Source organism: Miniopterus schreibersii (assembly GCF_964146895.1).
Source record: "Miniopterus schreibersii genome assembly, chromosome: 2".
NCBI lineage: Eukaryota > Metazoa > Chordata > Mammalia > Chiroptera > Miniopteridae > Miniopterus > Miniopterus schreibersii.
In genome coordinates this window covers 24,154,416-24,169,308 of record NC_138102.1, presented here as the reverse complement: position 1 = coordinate 24,169,308, position 14,893 = coordinate 24,154,416, and the positions used below count along the sequence as shown (strand labels likewise).

General features: G+C 44.6%; 1 protein-coding gene across 8 annotated transcripts in view; it reads right to left on the bottom strand.

The window, feature by feature from the left end:
• CSGALNACT1 (chondroitin sulfate N-acetylgalactosaminyltransferase 1) overlaps positions 1–14,893 on the bottom strand; it is a 268,054-nt gene that overhangs the window by 182,557 nt on the left and 70,604 nt on the right. Inside the window, exon 1 of one of the 8 annotated variants that reach the window (XM_081128072.1) lies at positions 6,296–6,316. The exons of the other annotated variants lie outside the window; for them this stretch is intronic. The gene's annotated coding sequence lies outside the window, so the exon portion shown is untranslated. Of the gene's footprint in view, positions 1–6,295; positions 6,317–14,893 lie in introns of those variants that run through there. 8 annotated transcript variants of the gene reach the window in all.

Below are 14,893 nucleotides of genomic sequence, written 5' to 3'. Positions count from 1 at the left end.
TACATTTTGGAAGAACTACAGTTTTATTCATATGTTTACTTATTTTCAAGGACTTGAAAAAATGGGAACTAAAACTTCATCCAGTACAGAATTCAAGCGACTCCCAAGATAATCCAAGGCGAATGATAAAATATGCATACCAAGAAACAGCATTAAGTCAACTGCTACAGGTGAGGGCCAAGGAGGTTCACTTACAAGAGATTATCCCAGACTTGCATCAAACACAGAAGTCTTCAGACTTTGTTATTTCTACATAAAGGGAGAAAGTAAATGCATTCCGGGTAGCAGAAAGAACAAAAGCATACTTGATCTATCTCTTAATTATGATCTATCTCTAACAGTCACAGAGAAAAACAGCCATTTTTTCTCATACACAAAACATTCATCATAAAACATAAAACCACGCCATCGTAACATATAAAAGGTATAAAAGGCCTGTGAGGTAGGGCCCCGTGTTTTGTGTGTTTATCTGAAATACAAGGTCAACCCCCAGAGCAGTGCTGCTCACACCTGAATGGGTACACCCACCACAGGGACCTTGTGAAAATGCAGATCCCGGTCGGTTAGCCGGGGCGGGACCCGAGACTCTGCATTCCTAACGAGCCCCCAAACAATGCCTGTGCTGCCGGTGGGCAGGCAGCCTTTGAGCAGCAAGGTGCCAGACAATACGTGTCAGTGAATCCAACTACAATCTGGTAAATTAAGTTGTAGCAGTAAATTGCAACTATTAAAAATCTTAGCCCCTTCAGAAGCTTCTGAAAATTCGGGGAAGAGATAGATCTGAATAGATTTGTATTTTCTCTTGAAAACGGAGCAGCACGACATAAAGAGGGAGGTTGTGCCTGTAAATTCACTGCTTTCAAATCTGGTCAGTAATTCAAAGTGGATTTCAGGAGAGGATCTGGTTTCAAGAGTGGTTGAGAGGGGCTAGTAATTAGCACACCGTGTTTTACATTACGTGAGCAATTTCGAAGCACTTAAATTTTTTCAGCTTAATGACAATTCATCCGAGGAGCACCAACAAGTCCCAGCAATTGTGGAACACAAGGTGCTGAGGACAAGAGCAAAGTGGTCCCTGCCCTCCGGCAGGTGAGATGCGGAGACAGCACAGAAGCCCCTGGCACAGGAGGGGTCTCTCGGGGGAGGGGTCTCTCACAGGAGACGGAGGATACAGGGAAATGTGTGCGTGGGATGCAAACAATACACTTAAATTGCTGAGGAAACTCAAAGCAGAGAAGCAAAACCACCGGGGAAAGGAATACATATGAGGTGGTTTGGGTAATGATTTCAGAGAGGAAGTGAGTATTGGCTTCTTAGAAACGGTGAAGAAAAGCAACCCAAGGAAAGCAGAAAAGAGCAGCACACGGAGGTCATGGGACGCACAGGGCCCGGGGGGCGCCGTGGGGGCGCCCCCGTCTAGCACACACCTCTTCAGGAAGAACTGAGACGAGGTAGTGTTTCCAGGGTGGGGTCAGGGTAGGTTTAAATTCGACCTAATCTACGATAACTGTTGGAAGTTCCTGACTCAGGAGTTACCCGATAATTCTAAGAGTGCGCAGCATCTGGAGAAGGCCGGGTAACACGGGACGAAGTGGTCTCAGACGGCGGAGGGAGGGAAGGGTCCTCTGAAGTCAATATTCTCTCTGGGCCTCCGTTTTACCAACTGTACAGAAGTCAGCAAACTTTCCTGAAAAGGGCCAGACAGTGACTATTTCGGGCTTTGCTGTTGCATGCAAAAGCAGCCATAGGCGATACGCAAAGGAATGAACTGGGACATGGCCAGGTTTCAGCAAAACTTTATGTTACAGAACAGGCAGCAGGGGGCTGGATCTGCCAAGGCCCTGGATTGTAAAATGGGGGTGATGATAACTTTCCTAACGTTCAATATTTCTGGGTCACGATCAGGAGGGGAGGTTGATATAACTGATGAGTGACACTGAATTCAATTCAACTATTCATCAACTATAACTATCTACCTAGATCTAGAAAGATTTGCTCCCTCTCAGCTTTACCGCCATCCCGCCTAATTCACGGGTTGAAGCGTCTCCTCTCATCCACCTACCTCTCTGGGGCCTCACTCCTTAAATTTCCTCCTGTCTAGTACCTTCAACCTCCCTCTCTCTGTTGCCTCTCTCCATCAGCATACAAATAGCATCAACCTATCCAGTCCCCCGAAATAATAAACCCTACTTCTTCGGCCATCTCCCTTTATATCTCCCACATCACATCCCTTTACATCCCTTTATAGCTCCCTCTGTTCACAGTCAACTTCGGGAAACAGCAACTGTACCGGCTTTCCCCACTCTCCGCATATCCACTTAAAACCCCTGTGTTAATTGGATTTTTGACCCCACTACTTTTCCGTAAGAGTCTTTGCCAAAATCAATAGGCACCTCTCAGTGGCTGACTCACCTGGTCCCTCTCTAGCAGCGGAGACTGACAGTCACTCCTTCCTTCACTCTCCCCCCACCCGGCTTAGGGAGGGCTCCAGCTTCCACCGCCTGTGGCCCTGGCCTTGGGGCGGCTCCCCAAGCTCCCCTCCTCTTCACTCAGGTACTTCCACTCACCAGGGCTCTTCTCTGAACCGCCTCTCTATGTAATAATTTATGCAATATAGCTTTGAGAGTCATAAGCTTGTTATTTTCATTAAAGCCATGGAAGTGAATTATGAACTGATGCAAACGGAACCTGTCCCCTTCTCTTCAGACCCGCTGCACCCTCCCAGCTTCGCCGGCCCCCCAGTGGAACCAGCACCCACCTAGTGACCCGACCCAGAACACTTCTATTTCTCTTCTCCTTCGACCCACATTCCCAGCCGGTGGTCATCTCCTGTCAGTGTTCATTTCCCACATGTTGCCCAGTGGCTCCAATGAAGACTTCTCCGTGTGACTAGGACCTGAGCTCTGGGCGGCGTTGACACTGCTGAGCGCTCCCGCAGGGGCCAACCCTCCCTCTCTGGCTCAGGGGTGCCGCACCCCTGCCTCTTTGGGCACTTGCTATCGCTACCCACGGAGGCTCCTTTTTCAGGGCCTGTTGTGTGCCTCGGACTCTCCCCCACGGTTCAACCCCTGACTCTGAGTCCCGTCCATCCACAGCCTTCAGCACGAAGTCCGAATCTTGAGCCATCCAATCCTCCTGGGCCCTGCATCCAGCTACTGGCCCACGTGTCCGCTTAGCTACCATAAAGTGCACCCGGCATGCCTCCACCCCCCTTCCTCCAGCAGAACCCCTCTTCCCGGTAAGGAAGCCATCCTAGGTGTCCCCCACCAAAGGCAGGGGCCAGTCAGAGCCCTGCACCCCTCGGTGTGCCCGCTGCACAACAGTGCCTTGTTCCACAACCACTGAAAAACACACCTAGTGCCTACTTTTAGAGTGCTTCAGAGCCACACTGGGATGCAAACATGAGTCATCAAGTCAGTACCAGTCATGGAGCATAATATTTTCCAGCTGTTTCTCCAAATGCAAAATAAACAAGAACTACAAATAATCACTTTCCTACAAGGTCATGTCCTGTTAATATCATGATGAGCTTTAAATTTCAAACGGGAGGGAAGAGGTTTAAACATGTTTAATGTTTAACATTTAAAATCTGACCAGATCATACTGTGAAGCTAACTCTGTGAATGTGTGAGGTACCAGGAGAGCAGAGCTTTTGGTCTGGGGAACCTTGATCCAAATCACAATAGCCCCGTCCCTTACGGCTGAGTGACCAGGGCAAGTTATTTCTGCCTCAGTTTCCCCATCTTGAAAATGAAAATCTTAAGGGATCTTTAAAGATTTAGATCAGATAATTTATAAAATGTGCCCAGTGCAAAGAAAATTTCCCAAAAGTATCAGATAAAGTAACAATTTTCAATGGTTTTCATCTCATGGCACACATAAATTAATTAATAAAATTCTGCACCACACCAAAAAGTATATATTTTGCCGATATAACCAAAAAAAAAATAGTTATAATTTTGATTCATTCACACCAGATGGCTATTGTGTTGGCTGTTGTCATTTTTTAATTTGACAGTCTAAGGGACAAGAGGCCAGTGCCCCTAAGCAGCCAGGTACTGCGTGTTTTAAAAATTCTTGAGGCACACTGGTTGAAAACCACTGAGATTAAGCAAACTCGAGATTTAAAAGGAAGCATTTTTTCCAACTTCTACTGAAACATAACTTTTTAAAAGTTCAAAAATCACCTGGAAAGGAAGAGAAATTATGACATGCATTCACTCACTTAACAAACTAAGTAATGATCAAATAAATTGTAGGGCAGTGATTTCTGTGGAACGGTATGGCCTAATCTCTCTCTTTGAAAAAAACAATGATTGGTAAAATCATTTTCCTGAAAGAGTACATAGATTTTCCTCTGTAACAGACATCTCTGTTCTATTGTGAGCAGACAGAAGTTCTGCCAAAGCACTCTAAACTTCAAACATTGAGACAACGCAAAAAAAAAAAAAATCTAAGCTCTTTGTAACACAGGACGCCATTCCCCAGAGACTCTTACCCACTTTGACAGCCTTTCTGAGCTATGCATGTGAGATTTAAAGAGTCTTTATGCACCATCCAAATTGCTAGCCTTTTGTAATCCTCTGTTTAGTCGGTTCGCATCCTGTTATTTAATTAAATTCTTTCCTTTAATTATTGAACAAAAATATTCTAACTATCTGCTGAAGGCCTTCCACTGAGTACGACGGAACTTAGAAATATGAGTAAAACATGCAGTTCTCAGTCTGGTGATGGAGATAATATGGAAAGAGAGTAACAAAAATTAGTAAATTTAAGATACATGCACCCGAGCTGTCATGGTCATTCAGGCAAGAAGATGCCATTCAGATGAGAGCGGGGAAACTGGGGAAGTCTTCTCTTCTCAGGGGTGGAATACTTGAGTGAGGCACTGAAGGCCGGGCAGGACCTGATGGACAGAATGAGGTGGCGGACATTTCAAGCGGGGGTGAGGGTGACTTGTGAGTCACACAACTCCAAGGACATTATTCACATCACAGTCATTTTGGATTTTAATGTTATTATGAAAATTTTCTGACCAATACCAATAAAGTATCTTGAGAAAGAAGTGGCTTTTTCTAATTTACACAATGTCACAATATCAACAAGCATTATGGATGCCTCCTAGGGACTGCAAGAAAATCTGACTGTCTCAAACTCTATAAATATGTGAAGGAAAAAAACTCCCCTGAAAACCTGTCATCAAAAACCAGCCCTCACGCAGGACCTCCAGTCCAAATTCACAGTGCCTGGGTGGCCTGGAAAACCTCAAGCCAAAAATTTGTTTTAAGGTGGTCCCAGGTGGTAGAAACCCAATAAATCTGGCAGCAGCAAACATAAATTCTCTAGAGGAACCCACTTTCAATCTAGACCTCCAAGAAGCCCCACAGATAAATATTCAAAAAACTAAATTTACACTTAAAAGTCACAAATATACAGGAGCAAGAACCAGCAGAACACCTCTCCTCCCAAAACAAACAAACAAACAAAAAAAAGATCAGCAAAGATTTCAGATACTGGAATTATCAAACACAAAATATAAAACAATTATGTTTAAAGAAATAAAAAGCAGCAATTGATAAAATGGGTATGAAACAAGAAACTATTAAAAATAAGCAGATTTAGCCCTGGCTGGTGTGGCTCAGCTGGTGGAGCATCGTCCTGTACACTGAAAGGTCACCAGTTCCATCCCCAGTCAGGGCACATGCCCAGGTGTGGGCTCGATCCCCAGTCGGTTGGAGTGTGTGCGGGAAGCAGCCGATTCACACAGATGTCTCTCTCTCTCCACCCCCTTCTTTAACTTCAATTTAAAAAACATATTTTAAAAAAAGAGAAAAAGCAGATTTTTTAAATAACTAAATAGAACTTTTAGAAATAAAAGCATGTAAAATAAGTGACATTTAAAACACGAAGGATATGTTTACTAGCAAACTAGATACTGAGGAAGAGATATTTTGTGAACCTAAAGGTAAAGCTGAATAAATTATTGAGAATATAGCAGAGAAGGACATAAATGGTATATTTAGTGAGAGTTAAAAGATGAGAATGTTGGAGCTGTCTGACAGATCCAGTTAGATTTCCATGAGGAAAGAAAGATAATGCATAGAGGCAATATATGAAGAGATAATGGCTGGGCGTTTTCTAGAACTGATGAAAAACACCCATCCAAAGATACAGAAGATCCACTAAGTCCAGAACAGATTCATGAAAAGACATCCACACCTAATAGAGCATAGAGATGCTACAGAACACCAAAGACAAAGAGATCTTAAAAGGGGCCAGAGTAAAAGCAGGTTACCTTCAAAGAAGCGACGATGAGCTGGTTTCTCAAGAGCTACAAGGCAAGTCAAAAACAAGTGAATAATGCTTGTCGTGTGTTGAGGGAAAAACAAATGTCAATCTAGCTTTAATACAGGCTAAGGAGACATCTTAATAACAACAGCAAAATAAACACATCGTGGAAAGAATACTTTAGACAGAGGGAACAGGAAAGAGTATTTTTGACAGAGGGAACAGAAAGTATAAACATCTGGAGACGAGCACATGCTTGGGAGATCTGGGAAAGGCCTGCATGACAGGCAGAGTAAATGAAGAGGGGAGCTAGGAGATGAGGGCAGAGGAGCACCCGGGGGGCAGATTACAGGGCCTTTAAAGCTTATTTTAAGAACCTGAATTTCTCCACTGGGGAAGTCAGTGGAGGGTCCAATAAGCCACACTGGCTGAGCCCCATGTTGTTGAGTGTCCAGACCCCAGTTAGACGCCTGATACAGAGAAGACTCAGGCATCGGCTCTGAGGTCTGACTAGTTGTCCTTAAGGCACCTTCCAAGCTTGAAATATTTACTCAGGCAGAACAATGATAGAGGAATTATGGTTAATTATTATTCAACCAACCATACTTTATTAAGATATGTGTCATGATAGTAACCACCAAGAAAAGCCATGAGGAATTCCAAAATCCAAGCAAGTTCTATGCTCCCCCAGATTGTTATCAGCCGTGGTATTTTAGCAGCTTCAACTCCTTTAAGGAAATTTTAAAAATACATAGTATTGAATACCTTCTAATCTACAAAACGGTGTGTTAAATAGGTCCCTGGGGTGATACTCAAAAGCCAGTATCTGATGGCTAGTTACATTTGTTGAAGTTGTGAGTAACTAGCTTCATGGAAGGTTTTTCTATTATCTAAGTAATGGAATCACTTGCTCAGTTCTTACTGATAATGCAATGGTGTTTTGGGTTTTTTTACATGTCTTTATCATGTACATTTTCCGCAGGATGGCTCTGGCATTTCAATGTCCAGTTCTCCTTTATGGGAATATATACTACATTCTGGCCAAGTTTATCAAGGCATCTCCCAGAAGAAGAGGGTGCAGTGGTATTTCTTCGCTCACCATCTTAAGTTCATACAGAAACACTAATTCTAACACCCAGGCCCACTTTGCCTATGTCTTCCATCATTTCCCATCTATAAGTCTCAACTCTAAGCAACCCCTTCTTTGCCCCAACTATATCGCGATCCTTTGCTAGGGCTCTTCCCCTTGTCCTAAATGCTCTCCACACTCTCGCTGCATCAACCCAAAACATTAATTTCCATTGCCAATTCAAACACTTCCACAAACCTTCTGCAAGTAATTGTGTGTTTCCCACAAAACGGGATGCTCCTCAGAGTAGACAATTAGTCACAGGAATCCCTCAGAACGTGCCACTCTGTATCGGCTCTAAAAGTATTCTCACTGAATCTGCCCAGCCCTCACAAATTACCATGAAAGTGTTTTTCATCAAATCAGATATCAGCCCAGCCGAGCGTGGCTCCGCGGTTGAGCATCAACCTAAGATCCTGGCGATCAGGGTTCGATTCCTGGTCAGGGCACATGCCTGGGTTGTGGGCTCGATCCCCAGTGGGGGGCGTGCAGGAGGCAGCCGATCAATGGTTCTCTCATCATTGATGTTTCTATCTCTCTCTCTCCCTCTCCTTTCCTCTCTCTGAAATCAATAAAGATATATTTTTTTTAAAAATCAGATATCAGCTTAAATCCTCATATTTTTTTTGCATAAGAGTACAGAACACACACCCAGTTCATCACTGCCTAGATTGTTGGCTAAAGCCTAGCAGGTCATCCAATTTTGCTTCACATATCACCTATAACATTGTCAGCCCAGACCTCAGCCATCAAAGCACAGAACCCTCCAGAAAGGCACCTGCAAAGGGGACAACACTGTGCTTCCTGCCAACCACAAGGTGCCACCTCTCCTCTTACCTGAAGAGATGGCAGCAAATTATGGCAAAAATAATAACAGCTCACATTTATTGAATGCTTATCATATGCTAGACTCTGTTCTAAGTGCTTTCTGGGTAGTAATTCATTTACTATTCTAACAGCTACAAGGTAGGTGCTATCATTGTCCTTGGCTTAGAGATGAGGACACTGAGGTCCGGAGAAGTTAACTGACTTGCCCAGTCTCACCGCCAGGATGTGGGCAGACCTTGATTTAAACCTGGTCAATCTGTTGGGCTCCAGAGTTCACATTCTTAATCACAATTTCATACAAGTGGCTATAAAGGACCTACTGTACTATCCAACCCATTGTGCCATGGGACCAGACAGGATAAAAATGCCTGCTCCTCAATTTTAAAACAAGAAGAAGAAAAAAAACAGATGAGCGAGTGCAGCAGACTTAGGAGCGCAGTCCAGGGCCAGACAGGCCTGAGTTATCGTCCCGGCTCTTTTAACTGTGCAACCTCAGGCAAATTACTTAAGCTCCCTAAGCCTCAATTTCCTCATCTGTAAATTGGGGATAATTACACCTTCTATCACTGCTGATGAGTGGCAGAAGTCGGATCCAACCCTATAATCTTTCCATAAGACTATGGTGCCACATCCCCCGGAAGATTATAATCTTGCAAAATTGTGGGAAATACCAGTGCTTCCCCGCTGCCGGCTGGCTTGGAGGCAACTGTACCTCCAACCAGAAGCTCCTGGCCCCGTGTTAGCCAGCGTGCACCACACAGGACACACGGGAGAACAAAGGCCATCCCCTTCCTCACGAGCAGCTCCAGGAGCTAACGGGGTGCTCTCGGCGCCACCCCCACGCAATCCCCTCCAGCATCAAAGATGAGCATTTGAAGGCGACAGCATCAAAGATGAGCACTAGCAGCCCCAGGAGCACCAATGTCTCTTTTGCTCAGAACACACTGCCCCCTGCACAGAGCAAAACACCACATTCTCAAACAGAGCGCACATCCCAACCCTCCTGGAGTGACCTCACCCGAAGCTGCGGAGCGCTGGAGCCTCACCCCTCATTCCTGGAAGCCGGGCAAAGGCCCCGCTCAGGGTGTGTGAAGATGAGTCACCACGGGCAAGTGCCTCGTAGGGTCACCGCCGGCACAGTTCCCCGGTGACACGCTGCGCACACCTTCTACATGCTCGCTCCGCAGCACCGGGCCCAGCTGCTTACAGAATGAAGGCAAAAAATTAAAATGAAAAAAACTCACTAGAATCGACGGAATGTACCAAAGCAACAGTGCCGGTGTGAGGGATCTGGCACCATGGCTCACACTTTTCTTTGAGACTTTTCAAAGGTTCTGTAAAAAGTACTACTATTGCTCTAGAGATTTTGTAAGCAACGCAGGCAACGTGTAGTCTGGATGGGAAGAACATAAGAACCTTCATTCCTGATCTATTTCATGATCATCTGGGCTATGTTCCCTATAAAAATAAATGCGACAGATACCAGAATATTGTTATTGTGGGAGGATATGGTCATCCCTAAGGATTTCCACTCCTAAGAGCCATCCTTATGGATCCACCCCTGCACAGAGAGTCTCGGATACATCCTGCCTCTCCCGCTTCTCAGTAATAAATTTCATTTGTGAATGGTGTCTCCTCTTAAACCTATTTTGACCAAAGAGTGCCCTTTCATCTTACTAGTTCAAGATTTGGTAAGCAAGCCCACATTCCATATCCACTATCCCCTTCCCAATTTTCACTATTCTCTGATTAAGAAGTTAGATATTTTTAGATTGTCCCTACTGGCAGCAACTCTTTTTCCTTCTATCATTTAAAGATGTCCCTCTCTGCATTTTCTCCTGCTCTTTATTGAAATTCAGTAATTAATACAAGTACAACATAAATTTATGATCCCAACGCTCTTAATGATTTTTTTTAAAAATCAAAGTTAAAGTGTTGAGGTGAGTCCTTCTGCCTCGTTTCAGCCGAGAGAACAAGATGGGTCAGCAGCAGCACCCCTGGGGGCATCGGAGAAAATTCAGCCCGGTTCTTGCTCCTGCCGCATCGGCTCAAACCAGCACAGTCCCATCCGGAAATACAGCCTCAGTACATGCGGCCAAGTGTTTCCGTCACCACACGAAGGACACAGGCTTCATTAAGTTGGACTAGGTGCACTTCCATGGATGGATCATACAAGACATCTACCTCATCGCAGAAACAATGCTAGCTCTTTGTACATAAAATTAAAAATTTTCAATTCTGGAAAAAAAAAAATGTTAAGGTGATGTTTGGGTTAAAAAAGTTTGTATCACCCAATAACTGTATGCAATCTAAATAGTTAACAACTGTGTGTTGCTAGTAAACAGTATTCCCTCTTCATGGAAAAGCCTCCTATTATTCTATGATTTCCTCTTTCCCAACTGGAAACAAAGCTTTAAGTCCGAAGTGAAACACGGCAGCTGGCCCCGAGCATTCCTATGTGTAGCAAACTTATCAGAAAGAGAAATTCGCTCAGTTCCACTCTGCTGGTAACCGTGGCCACCACCGGCGATGGCTTCACTGGCTCCATCACCACCATCCACTGTGAGTGACGGGGAGACGGCCAGACCGTCTGCGTGTCATTAGCAGAGCTGCCACCTCCCTCTACGCCGGAGGCGGCCCTGCGCGCCCAGCCGCCCCGAGCCTTCAGACGCTCCCAAGAGAAACGCTCCGCCTCCACCCTCCACCCCACGGACCCCGCAAAGGTTGGAGCCCATGCACTCCCTGCCTACGGCGCCCAGCGCGTGTGTAATGACAAAGGGAACAGAAAAAACAGCTAGCGTTACACACGCCTGAAGGCAAAAGAGCAAGGTTATCTGCGGTTTTGCTTTCTACGGTTTCAGGGACCCACAGTCAACCACGGTCTGCAAATGTTCAATGAAAATTTCCAGAAATAGACAATTCCTACGTTTTAAACTGCAAGCCATTCTGAGTAGCCTGATAAATTCTTGCTCCGTCCCACTCTGACCTGCCCAAGACTTCACCCCCTTGTCCATCGGGGCCTCACTGTGTGTGCTCCCCACCCATCAGTCACTCAGTAGCCACTAGAGGTTATCAGACCCGCTGTCCCGTTATCAGAGTACTTGTGCTCAAGTCACCCTTATTTTACTTAACGGCCCCAACGTGCAAGAGGAGTGACGCTGGCAATTCGGATACACCAAAGAGAAGCAGTAAAGTGCCTCCTTTACATGAAAAGGTATGCATGTGAAAGAAAAAATACAGGAATGTAGGGTTCAGTACTATGTATGGTTTCAGGCATCCTCTGGGGTCTTATCTCCGGCAGATAAGGGGAAACTGCTCTCCAATGTTCTCTAGGTGCATATCTATTACGTTTCTCATCAATCAGGATCATTCTGCCTCTACAATGCCACAAATCCCCCAAACAGTCAGGGAAACCATTTCCCTGGGACAACATCAACATATTTGAAGATAACCACAGTCCTGACGATGGATTTTCCATCTTCCATGACTTAAGATCAGGTCTGCTCTTAACAGTATTGTTTTTTAATCTCCTACCATGGCTTAAGGCTAAAATACTATGAAAACCCTGTTTTCTTTGGATGATTATTTTTGTTTTTAAACCGCTTCTGCAACCCCCAAAATAATCTAAAAGCAAAAGGTGTTGAAAATCACTTGCTACAATTAAATATACCCAGAGACAATCATAAGTTTAAAACAGCCAATGACCTAACACCCCAATTTGCCTTTCCTCCTAGGATGGGGGGTTCCTACAATGGGCTGCCTTGCCAGCAGCACAGTATTCATGCTTTCATGAGCTGGGAACAACCATCTCAGAGGCTGCAAAGAAGGCCTTATTGACATGCCAGGCACGCGTGGCCAGGGATGGCAGCATTCCTTAAGCTTCGACCCAAACCTTGGACAAGGAAGGAAGGCATAAAGAATGATTACCAATTTGGGGTGGGGGAAGGGGACAAGGGGGAAGCCTATCATACTATATTTAAAGAGACAAATGTATTACCTGAAGCAACCTGGGGGGAATGTAATACTACATTTCTGTTGTGCACAAAGTTTCAACTCATCAAGAAGGAATCTTAGGAATGAGACCTGAGAGGAGCCAAGGAGAGAGCCAGGACCTCCTCCGCCCCAGTACTACATCTCTCTCCTTGCTGTTTGATGTGACCCTGAAATTGCCTTCAGGTCTGGCTTTGACGAGACTCAGGCAATTTAAAAATAATAGACAAATGTCACTTTCTATACAAAACCAAAGTGACACTCTCCTCATAGCAAAGACTTTTCCAATTACTAGCAAAGGGACTCCCAGCCGGAGAGAGCGTGTCCACAACCAGGACACTCTCCACACCCGTGGAGGTGCCCTTGCCATAGCTCAGGACAGGCCCTTGGAAATAAAGCAGATTTGTTCTCATTACCTCTCAGTACTGATATATTCTTCCCAAATGTTCCTCAGACTCACATTTGTGCTGAAAACATTTTTCAAAGCTGTAAATCTAGGAGAGGAATGAAGACATTACTGGTTTCATCGGGTTTCTGGATAAAGAAATGGCCTTTCTACTCAGCTTCTGACTATCCTAAATTTGGAATTTATGAAAATAAAATACAAACTCCTTTATAAAAGTATTCACTACTGAATTGTGTTAAATACCATGGTTCTTTCGGGCTTTTAGCACAGTGTTTAAAATAGTTATAAAATAGTTAGCTGGCCACCTAAGATAATACATAGGAACCAGAACTCAGAAAAGGCCACTGTCTCAAAGGCACTCAGGCTATGAGTGGACTTTTGATGGAATAAATGCCCTCATTCACAGCCTGTGTCGAAACCTCCCTGCACAGTGATGACTCGCCGCCCCTCTTCCCGACATCAGGCCTGGGATGCCATGGACCTCACCAGCAGCATCGCTGACCGGCAGCCCCGGAGCAGAACCACAGTCCACCAGGCATGGGACTTGCTGCCATCAGAACCGAGGCAGACCGCAGCATCCGATAACGTGGTCCTCTCCCCCGTTAACTTCCCAAAGGACATGAACTCCCCCCCATACTTCACACATTATGTAAGGGTGTCGGTTAGTTACAGTGGGGAAAACAAGTAACTAAAAGCGTATTCTCCCCTTGATAAACGAGCACATCCTCTACTCATCTAAACTTATTTCGACTTCCAAGAGGTCACCTCTGGGTCTCCTCTCCCCGGCTGAGATCAAGGGCCCACGCTCATCTAACCACACATTGACAATGCTCCAGATTTAGCACCATCTTTCATCTTTCCAGTCAGAATTCCCCCATCTGTTTACATTTTCTTCCTGACAGCTTTCCTGTGGAAATCCAGATTTAAGTTATTTTCATTCCTTGTGGAGTCATTCCCAGTTGTCTGTCTAGTTTAAGTCCAGGCACCTTTCAAGACCCTCCTCTTTTGCTGTGCGGAATATTAAGTAAAAGGAGGGTGCTGTGTGCTCGACCCACATGCTGGAGGGAAAGGAACGGGATATTGACCAGTGTTCACCCGCAGGCCCAAAGCCCAAGATACTGGCCATGTGCAGTCAAACTACAAAGTGTCAGTGTGGCAGGGAAAGAAAAAGCATCCGATCCACTGCCTCACTTTACAGCTGAGTGAATGGAGGCCCAGAGAAATCCAGTAGCTTGCCCAGGTCCTGTGAAGAAAACCCCACCTCTTTTATTTCTTCCTGTTCTAGTTAACTACTTCACCCGACTCAGGTAGTAACATTTTCCCCTCCAAAGGCATCGTTTCTATTCTGCCTGAGTAGAGTGTGGAGTGACTTACATATTACTCCACATAGGACTGGGAGGGACAGGTCAGTACCATGCCATCCATTCCCTTTGAACAAAACATGAGTGCGGTAGGGACAGGTCAAGATCATAGACCCAACATAACCACAAAACGACAGTAAGGAGAAAGGGATTTGCAACTCAAAAGCTAAAGTGTCCCCTCAAATGAGGAACACTTTCAAAATGCTAAGAAGGTCGTTCGCTGCTCTGAGAGAACATGAAAATCACAGGCACAAACTACTATAAATCACACCACAGAGAGTGGGGTGGACAATTACACCATCCACATATTTTCATTATGAAAGTATTAAATATTGGTAAGAATTCAAAAATTTGATAAGGCATATGAAAAAAGTATTAAACTGTATGAATGATCATGAAATTTCCTTCACCTTAATATTTTAAAAGGAAATATAATTAAAGTACAGGTTATAACTCCTATGAAAATGAAGATAGTGAAGTTGAACGAACTGTAAAAACTCAGATATTAAGAGAAGCTGGAAATGAATTAAGAAAATGAAAACCTAAGCAGCATATATTGTGGCCTTTAACTTTCCCAGGGGGAGAGAAAAATTGGATCCAAATGTAAAACGCAGTAATCTACACTATGAAAAATAGTTTTGATAAGTATTTTTTTCTATTTTTCTTTCAAAAATGCAAAAAGGAAAGGTAAAATCACACATACTCTCATCATTTCTTTTAAAATTATGTCAAGTGAGTAGTGGCTGTCCCTTCCTCCATCCCTATAATCCCCACCCTCATCCTGGCAGCCACTCGGGGACGCAGTTTGGGAACAGATGCTCCTTGGCTTGTTTCTCCACTCACAGAGCCCAGCTCACACACACACACAGTCTCCCCATACACACACACCAT